Source organism: Passer domesticus, chromosome 4 (genome assembly GCF_036417665.1).
Source record: "Passer domesticus isolate bPasDom1 chromosome 4, bPasDom1.hap1, whole genome shotgun sequence".
Classification (NCBI taxonomy): domain Eukaryota; kingdom Metazoa; phylum Chordata; class Aves; order Passeriformes; family Passeridae; genus Passer; species Passer domesticus.
In genome coordinates, this window is record NC_087477.1 from 3,241,683 (window position 1) to 3,259,784 (window position 18,102).

Genomic DNA, 18,102 nt, shown 5'->3' on the forward strand with positions numbered 1-18,102 from the left:
AATCATTTGCTGATGTGGAATGGTCAGGGAAATTCTTCACCTGTAGATCATTCAGGGAAATTCTTCACTTATCAAACATCTAATTATATCATATCACTAAAACAATCTTAAAAAATAAGAAAATGCAAAAACTCATGCAAGGAAAGTTCATTGTTTCAAGTCCAAGCAGCTGAATTTCAGGACAGAGTCCATGGACTGAAGATGTTCTTTTTTGACATCTCTGGAAGTCCCCTTTGGTCCTGAAACAGGCTTGCAGAATTCTGAAACAAAGAACTGCTAAAGAAAACAAGAATTAGCAAACAATTCATTGACAGTCATGAAACAATTCAGAGAAAATTTCTGGAATGCCCTGGCCACAGCCCTTCATTGAACCACTTGGGCTGAGGCTAATTTTTGGCTTTTCAATGCTTTTGAGCTGCTAGCTCTTTCCACTTTTCTTTATTATTATTATTTTTTTTTTTTCCATTAGAAGAAGAGTAGCAGCAGCAGCAGAGTGTCTCTAGGACCCTTGGGTGGCTCTGGTCCTGGTGGGTGGACCAGAGAACTCAGACTTGGCTCACAGAATGGTGGCCTAGGTTCTTGTGGGGAAAGCAAAGTTTTTGAACTCAGCACTGGACGGGGCGATGGCCCCGGCCCAGGGAAATGAGTTAAACGGCTTAGAACTAGCTTGTGAGGCGGGCTCTGCACGCTCAGAACTTGGTAGGACTATGCTGCTAGTGTTTTGAGAGTAGAAATGACGAAATGTTTTTTTTTTTTTTAGAAGCACTGGTGCACACTGGCAGCTGGAGAAGAGAAGTTTTCTCAGGAATTGTTATTTTAGATTTGAGGGTTTCTTGTCTCCAGAGCAAGCGAGCAGTGCTTGCTTTGCTCTGTGTCTCTTGTTTTTGTAAGGTAAATGTTATTTTTTCTGCTTTTTGCTTTTTGGCACTACTTTTATCTCTACTGGGTTGGGAACTAGAGGTAGATGTTACAGGAGCCAACTCCCCCACGCCGCTGGGGCGCTCGGGGGAAGGCAGGCACTTTAACTTCTAGGGAGAAGCTCTCGACTATACGCGAAGTGATTTAAAAACTATATTGATTTTGAACACAGCCAGCCGAACTGCTCCTGCAGTCAGCTGAAGGGTTATGCTTTTTTTACGGAAGGATAGGCTTTTCGCAGGGTTTGATGTGAATGATGGAGTTTCGGAAACCTGCGGGACAACTGGGGTGGGTGGTGCAGGCAGCACGGGCGCTAGTGTCGACTTTTGAGGCGGTCTCGTGGGCTCAGCACCATTCTCAGCAAGCTCTTGCACTGCAATTGGATCGGCAGGGAGCGGCGGGACAGGCGGGGGCGGCGGGCTCGGAGCGGGGTCGGCCCGCGCAGGCGCCGCCTGCACCGTTGCGAATTCAGTTGCCGGCTGGGATGCAGAAAAAGAAGAAGACACGGAGGCAACTCCTGCAGCTCCCGGGGACAGCAGCACAGCCGGAGAATCACTGTTGTTGATCGCATTGCCTGGCAACACGGGCGGATCGGCGGGAGGCGGTTCCGGGTGCCTCGGCGCAGGCGCAGTCATCAGAGCCGGTGAAGCTGGCTCGGGCGGCTGCGGGGCCGCGGGCGGAGCCGGCTGAGGCGGAGCCGCGGGGTCCGGCGCCTCCCGCGGGGCTGGCTGAGGCGGAGCCGGATCCGCTCCCTCCCGGGGTGGGGGAAGCGGAGAGTTCCGCGGCGAAGCGGGCGGGGCCGGCCCGGAAAGCGGGCTCGGCTCCCCATCCCCCCCAAGAGAAGGAGCGGGGGGGGAAGGCAGATCTGTTTGCTCCGAGGGAGCGGAGAAAAACTTTTGCTCAGCTGTGGGCTGTGCGGGGGGGCAGCAAACCCGCGGTTCGTCTTCTTTGAGAGGCTTCTTTCGTGCTGAACCTGGCGGGGACAGCAAGCGACTGCGCGCCTGAGCCAGGATGTCCCTCGCATTGTGCAATGTTTTCAAAATAAAAAAATAAATGTATATGTGCACTACAAACACCTCTGGGTAGTCAACACCCTGGCCTAGTGCCCAATGAAAAGCAGCGTCCATGAGCTCCCATAAATCGAAATCAAGGGAGTAGACGACATTTGTAAAAAATCTATGAAATTTTGCCCATTTGAAAAACTCATAACAATCTCTCTCCCACTGACGATAAGGAATTCTGTTCCTGTGTCCCCATCTGCACCAGAATTTAATAACTTTCTCCTCTGACGCAGTAAACGGAACCTGAGCTTCCGAAGGTACCTTTTCCCAACTTTCCTCCCACCTTTTGCGAATGGCAGGATCTTCAGAAAGGGAAAAAATAACAGTACCTTTAGACAGTGTCCTTGTGGATCCAGCTGTGCAGCTCTGCTGCTCTGCGGTCTCTGGACACAATCTCCAGGAAAGTCCAACAGGTTCTCCTGTTTGCCTTGGCTGTGAACTCTGCCCATCTTCAGGGTCTCGTTTCTTCAGCTCCAGGCTAGATTCCATGGTCACTCTTGGGGTGACCATCAGTTTCACACGTCCAGGGGTCACCAATTGTTGCTTTGACTTGGACTCTTGGTGCGAGGACACGAGGCTTTACTCCATGTTGATCAGAAGGCTGATTTATTATGATATATATTATACTAAAATGCTACATTACAACTATACTAAAAAGAACAGAGAGAAGAAGATCAGAAGGCTACAAAGACAAGAATAGAACAGGAATGAATAACAAAAATCCTGTGACTGCTCACAGCCTTGGCACAGGTGGCTGTGATTGGTCACTGATTGAAAACAATCCACATGGACCAATGGAAGATTCACCTGTGGCACTCCACAGCAGCAGATAGTTATTGTTTACATTTCTTTCCTGAGGCCCTCAGCTCCTTAGGACAGGAAAAATCCTAGCAGAGGCTTTTTCACTAAAAATCCTGGCAACACCCGGGGACTCATCCTTTTCTTGACTCCCATCAAATGCTAATTGCTGCTTTGGGGTACAGATTCTTTTATGCCTCTTATAATTAGGTTCCTGTAGTCTTGCATGTTTCCCTGGCCCTCTTCCTGAATGGGATTCCAATTTGGGTCCACTACAGGGAGTTTTTGCTCATCTGGGGGTCTGGTGCAGTTTTCCTTCTCCCAGATCTTAACCCTGCTGGCCTAATGAGGCATATTTCCTCTGGGGAGAAGAGGATGTTCATAACAGAATGCAGCTCCCCCCAGGTATATATATTGGGACCCAGGAACTGATCTCATTGCTGTGCTGTCCCAATGGGATCTTCTACCAGGTTACCCAGTTCCTTTTTCAAGGTTCTTTCTTCAGAGGTTGTCAGGGGTGCATTTACAAACCTATTCCTCCTACGCCCCCTCCTAGAGGGACGTCCCTCAGGGGAAACAGCCTGTCCAGATTTACCTCTGGCCTTACACCCCTTTTTGATCTGGTATTACAGTAAGGGCCAGCATCTGAAGGGCTATTCGACTGGCTCACTAATTCTTTGTTATCATTTTCGGAAAGGTGCAGTTGTTAGGTTGGAGGATATATGCAGAGGCTTTTTCTCAGGGAAAAGTGTTGTATTCTGACTTAGAGGTTGAGCATGCTGCAGGTTAGTGGGTGTAGGGGGCAGCAGAGGAAAAGCATCAAGGGGTGGATATATATGGGGGAGTGGAGTTGTTGGAGGGGGTAAAAATGACATGGAGATTCCCTGAGGATACAGAGGAGAGGCGGGGATCACTGGAGGGGGTAAAGGTTGGTTTTGAGAAGCAGGAGGCTGGGTGTTAAGCGGGGGGGGGTGGCTTGATAGTTGGGAGGAAGAGTTGGTGGGGCTACATAATCAAGGGGATCCCACCTCTTTTGAATAACTCTCTTGTTTTCTTTATCCTTTCCCTCAGATTTCTGCTCTTTATCTTTTTTTTACTTTGTATACCTTTGAATCTCCTTCTAAGAATTTGACCCAGCAAGTAACTAACTCTACTTCTTCTGCATTAGGGCTTTCTTGGTTACACACTTGCTGATATAATAAATTACATAACCACTTGCGAAAAATGCCAGTCACTTGTTCTAAAATTTTAAAAGTTTAATAGTAAATAAAATAGTTCTAAAATGAGTAATAAAAATTAGAGCAATATTAATTTGGACAATCAGAGTTAGGACAATAAAGGAGAATAAAAAGCAATTTTTTTCTTTTTATTCTCCTTTATTGTCCTAACTCTGATTGTCCAGATGCTTCTTGGGCACCAAGGCCCAAAAAGCATGGCTTGCTAACAAAGGATTAACCCTTAAAAGCAATAGCCTGTTGTATATTCATATATCTCATACATGATTCAAAAATTCTTTTCAAACAAAAGGTGTCTTCTGCTTAACTTCTGCTCCCCCCTCATCTTGTAAATCAATTCCTCTGCCTCTTTTGAGTCTGGAAGAAGTCTGGTTCTTCCCGATAAGAAGTTAATAATTCTTCTCGTGGAATTTTGGTGTCTTGGAGCTGTTATATCTATGCGCAGAATTTCTTCATCCTCTCGTAGATTCCTTGAGCTAGTTACAAAACATATCTTCCATCATATAGGGTCTATTTTAATATTATGCTGTAGATGAAAAACTTTATTTACCACACTACTTAAAAGGATTAATACAACATAACTTTCTAACATAACACATATAGCATTCATTTTAATAATTGCTGTGAAAAACGCCAACCACTTGTTTTTAAAATTTTTAAAAGTTTAATCATAATAAAATGGTTATAACAATAGTAATATAATTAGAGTAATAAAAATTTGGACAATTTGGATTCAGATAATATGAGACAATAAAAACAAAGAGTTACAGACTTCCGTGTACCTTTTTCTGGGCAACACAAGCCCGAAAAAGGACACCTGTTAACAGAGGATCAACCCTTAAAAACAACAGCCTATTGCATATTCATACATCTCATACATGATGCATAAATTCTATTCAAACACAGGATTCTGTCTGTTCATCGTCAACTTCTTTGTCTTAATGCTAATGCCAACTTCATGTCTGAGTGAGACAGGAAGAAGTTAGTTTACTGCTGATAAGGGAACAATAAATTCTCTTTCTCGGAAAGTTGTAGGTGTCCTGTGGCTGCTAGCTGGTGCAAGTCCTTTCTTTAAAAAAATGTCATACATAGCATACTTTCTATTTTAAGTTTCTATTATGATAAAACCTCCAACTATATTTAACACACGACTTAAGAAAATTAATACAGCATAACGTTGTAGCATAACACATAAAAGATTCATTTTAATATTTACGAAAAGCCAATCATAAAATACGCATTTTTGACAATCTCTCTGGGCAGAGCCATCCCAGCTCTGCTCGACTCCTGGCTGCCTCCCGCTGCTTCTGTTTGTCCCCTGCCTGCTTCCCTGCAGGCAGAGCTAAATCTAAAGCCCCCCCACTAGCTGTAACCAGAGTCTGGGGTGCTAAAAGTGGCAAAAACCCTGGAAGAGGCTTGGTGGAGGAATCTCTATGAAAAGAATTCTCAGAACTGCAAAACAATCTGCCCGCCTGAGCCCAATATGAGGGAATGACTTCCCAGGAAGAAACCGTGGCAGGGGTGACTCCCACAGCCCCTCGGCCAGGCAAAGCGGATCTGGAGCCCCCCTCGGCAGACCCCGCTGAACAACTTCAGAACAAGATCCAACCACAACTTGTTTGGAAGAGGAACAGGGCGCAGAAACAGCAGCCCTTGTTTTGCAAACCTTCCCCAAACTCTCATCTCTCACACCCGTTTGACTCCCAATCTCCCCAGAACAAGACTCCTGACCCCCCAAATTCTCGCAGCGCAACGAAAATCCCAAATGCTTTCCCGGGAAATCCAGGGGTGGATGATTTTGCGGAGAAATGGAGGATGCCTGGTCGCAGCATCAGAGGCACAGGGAATTCTGGAAGAAACAGAGGACACGACCGAAGCTGGAAGCTGATCTGATTCCCATTTTGCGGGGATTGGGATGCTGTTCACACTGCCTGGGGAAACCCCAGACATGCCAGGAGAAGGGCAAGAGCTACAAACAAAACCCCAGATCCTCCCAGAGAAGGACAAAGACCTAGAAACACTCGGAATTAATATCTTAGAACTAGGTGTTCTGTTTTGGTGTTTGAGAAAGTCTCTGTTACGATCATTCTGTTTAAAGCTCTATGATAAAGCTCGGGAAACAGGTTTGATTAAAGTCTCTTCCTTTTCAGAGAGACTAGATTGCAAATTTTCCAGTTTATCCAGTCCCAGAAATCAAAGGCAAAAGCAGATTTCAAGTCTATATTTTGAGTATTCACTTTTACCCAGATTAATAAGTCTTTTAGTTCATGTTTTGAGCTGTCTGAATATCCTTTTTTCTGTAAAATTGTCTGAAGCCAGTAAAAGACATCCCCTCCTGTTTTAGATAGATGGTTTCCCATCTCATTGCCCAGGAGCCCCTAAAATTGCTACTTGTTACTTACAAGGATACCAGCTACAGACAACAAAGGGCATGATCCATTCCTCCTTTTAACAGCCTGGGCCTCAGGCAATAGCACTGTCCACGGTCTTATTTTTTATGTTTTAAATTCCCCTAGTCTAAAAATCCTCCTCACTGAGGGTCACCATTTATTGCCGGCCGGGGGGTCTACGTACAAAGCACAAACGGGATGGGACTGCTGGGGAACGCGTCTCGAGCTGTTTCTTTTCCAGCATCAGTCCCATTACATGGTTATGACAATGGGAAGATGCCAGCAGCTCACATCCCTGGCAGCAGACCAAGAACTTAATGTTACAACTTCAAAAGTTTTTTGACCAATCACACAAAGCAAAAGCATATTGACAGTAGTTCTATCGGTGAGAAACAACTGCTCACTTTGAAAATGTAAAAAGGTTTATTAAACCTTAACAAAAATACAGCAAAGGACAACATAAGAAAAAATTTGCAGTGCTGGGAACTGGCCTCATGGAGACCACGTGTCTGATTAATTTTCAAGATTGGTACTCAGACTTTTCTACCCCTGAGAGTTGCTTCTGACAGCCCTGGGCCCTGCCAAAGTCTGTCAGCTCTTCTTTCCCATTTATCGGTGGAGATTGCTTTCTTGTAACTTGATGGGAGATCAGGTGTTGCCATGCTGCACCCCCTTGGCAACAAGCTTCTCCATTCCCAACTGCCCCAGGTAAGGGACACGTGCACGCCTTCTTCTACCCGGCCTTGACAACCCCGGCTGTCTGATGGTAACAATACATGGGGGGAAAGGGAACTATGGGGAGAACAGAGGACATCTAAACTACAATAACATAACTACACATCACTGTTGCTTGGCCCAGCTGGATGGTGACAGGGGGGCAACAATCCCCCTCCCCCGAGCTCCACTAAATCCCAGCTGCCAGTGATGGCGCAGCATGAAACAAAGGAACAGCAAGATGGGTCCCGGGGTAACTTTATTTGATGGTAAAACTTCCCCTCTTCATCATCCCAGGACCCTGAACTGAGGGCAAACAGTAACTTATAGACAGGGGCAGGTCCCAGCGGGAGGATACAACCTTTAACAAATCAGGAAAATTGGGAGTAAAAACAAGGCGGGAAATACAATGTATAAACCAATAAAGAACTTCAAGGGAGCAAAAGAGTTTCAGTGAACAAATAAAGTTTGAAGAAATACAAAACTGAAAATTCTCGAGGGGAGGCAGGCTCTGGGAGAAACTGGCATCTAATAAAAGAAAAGTGCTGAAAGTTCTGGGAAAAGGGCAGGGACAAAAGGAACAGCATAAGGAAACTACAAAATTACAAATCAAATTAATAAAAGAAAAAACACATCACAATACACAGAGCTCCATAATTAAGCTTCAGACTTCCTAATATTCAACTAGATGTAATTTTCCATTCCTTTAATATTTGTAGGTCTCAAGTCACATAGTTTTTAGTATTTGTTTTTCTCCTGGACCCAGATTTCTTGGCCTCTGATGTTAATAAAGTCCACCCTCCTTGATTTTCGTCTCAGCCTCTTGCAGACCAGGTGTCTCCAACTATGCCAGGGGGCAGATGTTCCTTGATGTTTGCTGATGGTCATTGATGTGTTCTTGATGGTCATTATCTTTTTGGGGACCTTTTGGGTTATTCCCAGTTCATTGAGATGTTCAGCTCATTTCCCTTGAGAGGGGTGCAAGATCCCTTAAAAAAGCCATGAGAATTCCTTTCCCCAAGGGAAAGGCAAACCAAGCCTGACTGGAGACATGAAACAAAAATTAAACTTGGTATATTATCCAACACACATGTGCAGTGCAAGTGCCCAGCTGCTGAGTCTCGGGAGAAGGCTGAGGGAAATGCACCCACTAGGCCCCCTCTGCAGCTCACTCAGCGTCTGGTGCAGAAGTTTGGATGCCTGCAGGGGTTGTTTGTCTCCTCTGGGTTTGTTCTTCTCTCTGGGAGGGCCCCAATGGAAATTAGTTCCATTTCCCCTGCAGACCAGAGTGGCAGTGAGTCACTGCAGGCTGCTGATAGTCTGATACAAGGAAACAGGTGTGCATAAAAATCACGCTGTGAAAAGCCAGTGTCCATAAAGGAGCCAGAGGAGTCCTGTAGCTTTGTTTGAACATAGGGAGCGAGTCCATTGGGACATCCGCTTGTGCGGTTGTCTCTCTCAGCTAGTGGGGAACACAGCCTCCTTTTAAACCCCCGGCCACATATTGCCCTCTTCCTTTCCCCACTGGCTGAGGTACTGGGGCAGGGGACTCCAGGACCTTTGTACCCTCTTTTCCTTTTGCCAGCTATTAGTTCTGGTCTCCATCCAAACCCAGTCCAAAGGTGGGATGAGCGTGTTAGTCCTGACCAGGATGGCTCCCTGCACTCCCAGCCCCTCTGCAGCCTGTGCTTTTCCGTGCCCCACTTGGCTCTTCAGGTGGCAGATGGCTTGGGGCAGGTTACTCCAGGCACACAGCAGTGCCCGTGGAGGCCCAGTCCCTACAGCTCTCCCAGAGCTGTGCTTGGCTCCAAATTTCGTCTGCATCCACCTGATTTTAAAGACTGTAGCACATCTGCAGTTTCAGGAGGTAGTACAGCCAGTGCTGCACTCTGAGAAATAAGTCCACAGTCTGAGATGTTGATGTAATTTAACTAATTTGTGGCTCATTGTGATGATGATGATGATGATGATGATGATTGTATCCCAGAACATTTCCTTTTTTTTCCTCCCCCAAATAAAATGGTGCCATTCAGCTTCTGGAGGAAAGAACTGTCAAAGGTGCTGTTTGGCAGTCATGGAGGGGGAGGTGCGGGGGAGTAAATTATGGCCTGGAAGGATGCTCTGGTGGGCTCCAGCATTTAAACAAGTTCCTTTGATACACAGACTGGATAATTTTCAGTACTAAATGGCTGCATTAAAAGGTTTTCCAGGCCGTATGCTGGCCAGAAAGCGTTGAAAACCCATGGGAGTTTAGGCTCCATGAGAAAGGCAGCATCAGTTCCTGTGCCAGTGAAGCACAGCATTCAGAAGCTCAGCTTGTGTTTCGAGAAGCCACCAGCCTAATGTAAGCATGGCCAGAAAGCTTTTCCAATCCAGCTGCGCGGCTGTGGCAGAGCTGTTGTGTTTTACAGCAGCTCCATGGCAGTGCAGCAGCTGCAGGAGAGGGCTCAGGACAGGCTTGGGGGGAGCGGGGCGGCAGGAAGCTGAGAGAAGCCTCTGCTCTGGAACTGAGGCAGTTCTTGGCAGAAGCAAACAAAGATGGTGACTTGAAGAGATTCCTACTGTGCTCAAAGCTTGCCTCTGAAGACCAAGAGGCGAGCTTCTCAGAAATCCCAGAAAATATGAGAAAAAAGGTTCTTGGTTACTTGTGAGAAGATACAAATCTGCCCTGGGCAATGAGCCTCTGCAGTACACTATGTTTCTTCAGTGAACTTAGTTCTTCCAGGAATAAAGATTACCAATTAAATGTAATAGTTTTTTAATTCTAGAAGTGTGAAAATGTTCTATGCGTTTCCAAATTCTAAAACTACGTTGAAAAATATAGAACTATTGTGGAAAAGGGGAAGAACTATTAGGGGAATAGTCTATGAAAAATGTTCCTAAATCTTCCAAAATTAAAAATAACTATAGTAGCTCCTAGTCTCAGGAGACCCATGCCTGGCTGTTGCCAGCACAAATCTGGCTGTGCCCAGAAAATCAGCACAGGCAGGGCTGGTGCCACCACATAGAGAGGAGAGGTGAAAGATGCTGATCAAGACCTTCTCTGGCAGGAGGGGCCCACCTTCAGTCCTGGCTGGACACCAGGGCCAGCACGTTCAGGGACAGAGGCTCCTGTTCTGGGTGGTGGTGGCAGCAGCACATGCCCAGAAATGAGCTGGTCATGCAGCCGTGGCAGGGACAACGGACACTGGCACAGAGATTGAAGATGACAGGCCAAGTTCTCCATGGCTGAGGCCTTTGGCCGGTCTTGTGAAGTGCCAGAGGTGCTCCTGTGGAGAGAGGAGGTGGCTGAGGCCCCAGCTGCCAGTGGCACACAGGGAGCCTCGTGCACAGCAGGGCCCAGAGCTGGCAAGGCTCCCCAGCACGGCTGGAGCTGCTGGCACAGCTGGGCCCAGCTGGACAGCTGCCCCTCAAGGCCCTGGCCAGCAGGGCACGGCTCTGGGCAGGGTCCCTGGCCAGGAGCGGGCCCCAGAGCACCTCTGCCTTTCAAGGGCAATCTCGGCCCTGCTCTTTCTCCTCCCCACCTTCCTCTGCCTCTGCCCCGTGCCCCTGGGGCTGCTCTTGGCCAGGCAGCCTCAGTGGGAGCCAGCTCTGGCTGCAGCCCCAGCGGGGCCCCAGGACAAGGCCCAGCAATTGAGAGGCCAATGGAAGCACTGGGCAGCAGCAGAACCCTCAGCAGACTTATTTGGAGAACCATGGACTGGCCACAACTCCACTGCAACCTCAGTGGGAATGGTTCCTGTCTACATTAGACTTTCAAAAGAAGCTCTTTCAGGGAAAGATGACCACTCACCATTTCTTCTTCCAGTAACACCAGATTCTGACACAGCACAATATGAGAATAAGGTCCAACAGTAGCAGGCCTGCCATTACCCCTGCCCAGCAGCCTGTTCCCATATAGAAGACACTTCTGAGGCCTTTCTGGGCATGGGGAAGACGTGTTGTGGTGCCGGCTGCATCTGTGGGAGCAATGGAGAGTGTGAGCCCGTGCTGTGCTGCACTGCTGAGCTGGCAGCACAGTGGATACGGGCAGGACGTTCTCTGTTTCCCCCAGAGCTGGGGCCTGCAGGCACCTTGCCGGCCCTTGGCACAGGCTGTGCCAGCCAACAAAGCCCAGCAGGCCGGGAGGAGAGCCCGGGGGCAGCGCAGCTGCTTGGGCAGTGGCTGCTGCCAGGGACACGGGCCAAAGCCATCCCTGAGCAGCCACTGCCAGCCCTGGCCCTCCCTGCCCCGTGACAGCTCCCCCAGCCCCAGGGGACAGGCTCAGGCCCTGTCAGGACCCAGCGCAGCCCCTGCCCAGTCGGGAGCCAGGGCTGGCTCTGGCCCTGGGCTGGCGGCAGGGCTCCCTGCAATTACCTGCTGTGCCTGTGCCCGTGTCTGGCATCGCCTTCCTCCCTGCAGCAGGGGCTCCCCATGGGAAAATGCTTCCTCCAGGATGTGCCTCCTTCTGCACAGATGTTTGGTCCATCACTTCAGACAGGAAAAAGGACAGTTGGATTAGATGGAAGAGTTCCTGATTTGGGTGCCGGCATCTTCAGGATGTCATGCGCGTTAAAATGGGGATAGGTTTCTGTGGAAGGGGCTAACAGCGGGCCTCTTAGCTAAAGGAGTAAGAAGAAGCTGAGAAGAAAGAAGAAGCTGATAAGGACCTCTCTCCAAGGCTGTAACCAAGGAGACCAAGAGAATTGAGAGACTGAAGAAAGATAAGAACTTCACAGCTGCATGAAGTATATTTAGAAAGTTAGTTAAGTCACTGTAACTTTTCACCAATGATGTTATGTTGATTTATTGTATCCAATAGTTAGGGTAGAAGAAACATAAACAATTAAAAAGTGTATAAAAGGTCAGCCATGTTCAATAATAAACTGTTGCCATCTGAAACTGCTTGTGGTCCCTGCTTTGTGTCGTGACCACCTCGACAACGACAGGTTTCAGAAAATGTCTAGGCTTTCATGGCAGTGTCAGGGCTCTCCTGTTTCCAAACAGCTGCCATGCCTGAGCCACAGGAGCGGTGAGGGGATCGCGCAGGGCGAGGGCACACACGTGCATGGTTCTGTGCTGGCACCTGCAGCGATGGCTCCCTGGCCCAGCTTTGGGCTCTGAGCTGGCAGCTCTCCCAGGGGAAAGGCCTTGACCTACCCTCAGCATCTCCCAGAGGCTCCGTCCTGGACGTGGCTTGGGAAGCTGCACCACCTTCACCAGCAGGTTCAGCTGCAAAGAAAGACAGGACAGAAGAGCTGCTGTGGCACTGCAGGAGATCCTCAGGCTGCCCACAAGGCTCAGCCGCGGGGCACAGCCCTGGGCCCGGCCCCTTTCCTCTCTGCTCTTCTCTGTGGCTGCACAGAGCACATGGAAGGACACACTGGCATTGCACACGGGAGGAAGATGGACAGCTAAATTCTCCTTCCTCCCACTGACAGTGATCCTGTGGGATCCCTCAGGGCTCCAGAAGGGAGCAGGGCAAATTTTCCATATTCCATCAACCTTCAGATTATCTTAAGTGAAAGGGCAAATGTATGAGCTCTTGCCACCTGCTCACTGTGTATTCTCTCCGGAAAGGTACATTGAGCACTTGCCTCCAGGATTTCCCATGAGTCTCAAGCCATAATCCAGCAGGTTTTCCAGATAATCCATGTCTTGATCCCAACCTAGAAGTTTGCAAATATCAGAACCATTTCCATGATGTGCTGGGATCCCCTTCTGCCTCAGGGAACTGGGCACTGCATGTAGGTCGGGTAAGGCCATGGGAGCCAGATGTGAATGGACAAGGCCAAAGCTGCTCAGGGGCCTGGGGAGCTCTGGGCAGGCTCATGGTCAATCCCCATCCTCTTTGCAGGCCCTGTGCAACATCCCTGGAGAGGTGGCTGGAGCAGCCCAGGGCCCGTGGGGGTTCTCTCAGTCGCACAAGGAAAATGCTCCTTGAATCCCTGTGGAGAACTGCAGCAGGCAGTGCTGCAAGTATCCCTCACAAACTCCCTCCTGCCTGTCCTCCCAGCCGCCCTTCCTCGATCTGCTGGGACAGCTCCCACAGCCCAAGGGCACAGAGGTAAGCCCTCTCAGGACACACTGGAGCCTTGCTCTGCCCCTCTGTCCTTTCCCCACCATGGGCACCCCGTGCAGTCACTCCCAGGTTTCGGGAAGTGTCTCCCACGGACGGACCCCAGCAGGACTGCTCAGTACCCAAGTGCCCTGAGCCTGCTTGGGACAATTCCCCTGGGTTGTGCCCTCACTTCCAGGCAGCAGAGACAGCAGCTCAAATCTCAGCAGGGCCCAGGCCCAAAGGCACAGCAATTACCTCCTGTGCCTGTGCCTGGCATCGCCTCCAATCCTACAGCAGAGGCTGGCACGGAACCACTGCTTCCTTCGGGAAACGCCGCCTTCTGCCCAGCCTCTGCATCCACTTCTGGAGAAAGCAAGAGGGATGGCTGGATCAGGTGGGGCTGTTCCCCACTGGGGAGGTGGCATCTTTAGGAGGGAATGCTTGTCAAAGACATCTGTAAGAATCAGGAAAATTCCTATAAAATTTTTGGGCAGGCCAGGGCCCTCCCTTCTCCAAACAGGTGCCCTTTCTCTTCTACCCAGTGACTGGAAAATCGCAGAGAATCTCAGGCCCGTGGTGCAGTTTGGGCTGCCTGTCAGCTGATGCCAAATGCCTTCCTGCAGAGGCTGGGCACAAGCTGCAGGCAGGCCAGGCAGGCAAACAGCCCTGCAGGGCATGAAAGCAGCAGCGGGGCAGCGAGGCTGCCATGGATCCCTTCCTGCTGTGCCGGGCACGGCGTGTCCAGATGTGCAGCCAAAGGCCCCAGCTGCTGAGTCCCAGGGGAAGCATGAGGGAAATGCACCCACCTTGTTCGGCTTGCAGTAATTCTTTCACCATTTGTCCCGTGATTTTGAGTGGCTCATGGGGTTTCTTGTGACCGGTAGCTTTGTTCTTTCTCCTCGGAGGACCTTAGAGCAACAGAGTTCCATTTCCCAGGAACAGATCTCACAAAAGCAGGGCTCAGCCTGTGGGGTCAGCAGGGACACACCACTCACCCTTGCGATGGGAGCTGGGCTTGCGTGCAACATCCACCAAAGGACCTGGGAAAGTCCTCCCTGCAGGCACACCTGTAACACAAAAGCCACAGAAGCTTCTGCCATCTCTGCTGATCTGCACGGGCACCACTGAGCCGCAGGAGCGGTGAGGGGATCGCACAGGTCGAGAGCACACACGTGCATGGTTCTGTGCTGGCACCTGCAGCACTGTCAGGATATTGTTAAGAAAGACACAGGGACAACTTGCCTCCAGCATTCTTCAAGAGTCTTAAACCATCATCCAGCAGGGCATCCAAATAATGCAATTTGCCATCCCGATCTAGAAGGGAGCACAGATCAGAACCATTTCCCTGGTGTGTTGTGGCCCCCTCTGCCTCAGATAACAGGGCACTGCAAGTGGGTTGGGTAAGGTTGTGGGAGCCAGATGTGAATGGACGTGGCCAAAGCTGCACAGGGGCCTGGGGAGCTCTGGGCAGGCTCCTGGTCACTCTCCACACTCTTTCCCTGCCCTCAGCAACATCCCTGGGAGGGGTGGCTGCAGCAGTGCAGGGACCTGGAACTCTCCCCCTCACACACAGAAGAAATCCTCCCTAAAGCACGGGGGAAAACTGCAGCAGGCAGTGCCACAGCTATCCATCCTGCCCTCCCTCTGTCCCTCCTGCCCTCCTTCTGTGGGGAAACCCCCCAGATCCCAAGGGCAAACAGCCAGGCCCTCTCAGGACACACTGGAGCCTTGCTCTCCCCCTCTGTCCTTTCCCCACCGTGGGCACCCCGTGCAGTCACTCCCAGGTTTCAGGACATGTCTCCCACAGAGGGACCCCAGCAGGACTGCTCAGTTACACGAGTGCCCTGAGCCTGCTCGGGATAATTCCCCTGGGCTGTGCCGCTCTAGTCCAGGCTGTGCCTGCACTGCCAAACAGCAGAGAGGGCAGCTCAAGCCTCAGCAGGGCTCAGGCCCAGAGGCACAGCAATTACCTCCTCTGCCTGTGCGTGGCATCATCTCCCTTCCTGCACCAGAGTCTGGAATGGAGCACCTGCTTCCTCTGGGAAACGCCGCCTTATGCCCAGCCTCTCCATCTACTTTTGGCGAAAGGAAGAGGGACAGCTGGATCAGGTGGGGCTGTTCCCCACTGGGGAGGTGGCGCCATCAGGAGGGAATGCTTGTCAAAGACATGGCTAAGAATCAGGAAATCCCTATAAACATTTTGGGAAGGCCAGGGCCCTCCCTTCTCCAAACTGGTGCCCTTTCTGTTCTACCCGGCGACTGGAAAATCGCAGGAGATCTCAGGCCCATGGTGCAGTTTGGGCGGCCCGTCAGCTGATGCCAAATGCCTTCCTGCAGGGGCTGGGCTGTAGCTGCAGCCAGGCCAGGCTGGGAAACAGCCCTGCAGGGCGTGAAAGCAGCAGCGGTGCAGCGAGGCTGCCATGGATCCCTTTCCGCTGTGCCAGGCACGGCGTGTCCAAATGTGCAGCCAAAGCCCCCAGATGCTGAGACCCAGGATAAGCATGAGGGAAATGCACCCACCTTGTCCTGCCTGCTGCATTTCCTTCAGCATTTGCCTCATGTTTTCGAATGGATCATGGGGTTTCTGGTGTCCTGTAGCTTTGTTCTTTCCCCTCGGAGGACCTTGGAGCAACAGAATTCCATTTCCCAGGAACAGATCCCACAAAAGCAGGGCTCAGCCTGTGGGGTCAGCAGGGACACACTACTCACCCCTGCGATGGGAGGCAGGCTTCCGTGTAAGAATCAGCAAAGGAGCTGGAGAAGTCCTCCCTGCAGACACACCTGTAACTCAACAGCCACAGAAGCTTCTGCCATCTCTGCTGACCTGCACGGGCACCGCTGAGCCGCAGCAGCGGTGAGGGGAATCACACAGGGCGAGGGCACACACGTGCATGGTTCTGTGCTGGCACCTGCAGCGATGGCCCCCTGGCCCAGCTTTGGGCTCTGAGCTGGCCGCTCTCCCAGGGGAAAGGCCTTGACCTACCCTCAGCATCTCCCACAGCCTCAGTCCTTGACGTGGCTTGGGAAGCTGCACCACCTTCACCAGCAGGTTCAGCTGCAAAGAAAGGCAGGACAGAAGACCTGTAAATCCACCAACAGAAACACCAGCCAAACCTCACTAAAAAAGTCACCACTACTCCTTGAAGTAAAATAGACTGATGCATGTTAATACCTAAGCTTGTAAGCTGTAAAACCCGTTGTTAGGAGAAGTAAAATATTTTAATTTAAACTGTATTATTCATGAGATTGTTTTAAGTGAACTGAATATTTAAGGTGTGATATGCAAATTTATTTCAAAAAATAAAATATTTTAGTGCTTTTGTTATAACAGACTAAAGAAATAGAAGTAAAAGCTAATGAAACACTGTAAATAATATATTAGAACAATAATATGATTCGTGAAAAATCGGAAAAAAATTAAGTATATAAGATACAAACCAGATTTAAGTTCCAAGAAACACTAAAAGTAACATTAAATCAGATAGGATATAACAAAAGCCATTAGATATTTAATAAGGATCAAATTAAAATAAAGGAAAAAAGCCAAGTATAGCTGAAAGAAAGAGAAGTGTACAGACTAATTACAACTTTAGAGCTAAAATGTCAAAGAAATAAAACTATAACAATTAGAAATAAGCAGATGCTATCCTAAATCCTGAAAAACAATTTAAAAGGCTCTTATAAATCTTATGAAGTAAATACTGAGAATGAGACGAATGACAGCAGTGACTAGATCCCAAGGTGTAAGCTCTGCTACCAAGAAGATACACATCTTGGCCCTTTGGCTGCAACCCAAAGGGGCTTTGAGAGAGCTAGAGAGTTAAAACTGCAGAGGATTATTGTCACTGTATCAGTCATCCAAGCCCAAAAAGAATGAGCCATATGCACACTCCCAAGTTAGTGTAGTACGCTATAATTTTAACAAATTCAGAAGGTGCACTATGAGTAGTAAAAGACACTGGAATAAAGAAAATGTGAAATAGAGCAAAAAGAATAAAATGGCAAAATTTGTAAGCAATATATTAAAACTTTTTGTTCTGTAAGAGATAGAGAAGAAATAAATCCTGAGAGCAGAATAAAGCAAATTCCTCAAGAATTAGAAAACAAGAACATGAGACAGTTATAAAGACACATTTTAGCAGGCAACATAAGAAAACATGAAAAACTTATTTTACAAATATTACCAGCCTTAAACGACTATGGAGTCAAAATATATCTAAAGTACAATAAGCACATGCATTGATATAAAAAAATATAATTGACAATCCAAAGAAAAGAAATTAAAGATTTGGAATAATCTACCTTATGAGAAGAGCTGTTAATTTTATACCCTGACTAGTAGTATGACAGTGTAGTTGTTAAGTTTTATAAATACTAAACATAAAATTAGAAAATAAGTAAGCTTTGTCAAAGTGTATCCTAAAAGTACAAATTTAATAAATTAATAGAGAAAGGGAGGGATTCTGATAGATTGTATGTACAAATTCATGCTGAGAGTACAGTAATCTCGCCTAATGAAAATCCTAGCATAACAAAGGAGGGTTCAGGGCAATCAACATGCACCAAAATCCTAGCCTGAATATTCGTCCCCAGAAATGCTGATTCCAGAAGATTATTTCTCTGACCAAACCTCAGCAATGTGCATTCAATTTGCATCATCTATAAGATAAATGTGTGCCTCCTAGAATGCATATTGCAGGAGATTTTCCTCTAACAAAGTGAATTTTTTACCAGTTTTGGGGAAACTCTCAGCAAGAGCTGCAGCAAGAAAGGAAAAAATACATGAATATGCAAAAAGGATAAAAACAACCATAAGAAAGCAGAAAAACTCCTGCCCTCCACATCGCTTGGAGCTTGGAAATGGACAAAAAAGACTTTGAGAGGGCTGTCCCTTCGTGATGCACAGGGGAGAGAAATGCCCCACCTGTCTCACCTGACGCTGTTAG

At 48.6% G+C, this 18,102-nt stretch overlaps 1 protein-coding gene and 1 long non-coding RNA gene across 2 annotated transcripts in view; one reads left to right on the plus strand and one right to left on the minus strand.

Moving 5' to 3' along the window:
* The window catches only part of LOC135299814 (zinc finger protein 271-like), a 593,489-nt gene that overhangs the window by 476,157 nt on the left and 99,230 nt on the right, over positions 1-18,102 (plus strand). The window lies entirely within an intron of this gene.
* LOC135298403 (uncharacterized) lies at positions 15,044-16,857 on the minus strand. Its single transcript, XR_010360382.1, has 4 exons — positions 16,140-16,857; positions 15,866-15,937; positions 15,677-15,778; positions 15,044-15,231 (listed from the first exon to the last, which is right to left on the minus strand). It is a non-coding gene; the product is annotated as an uncharacterized LOC135298403 (long non-coding RNA).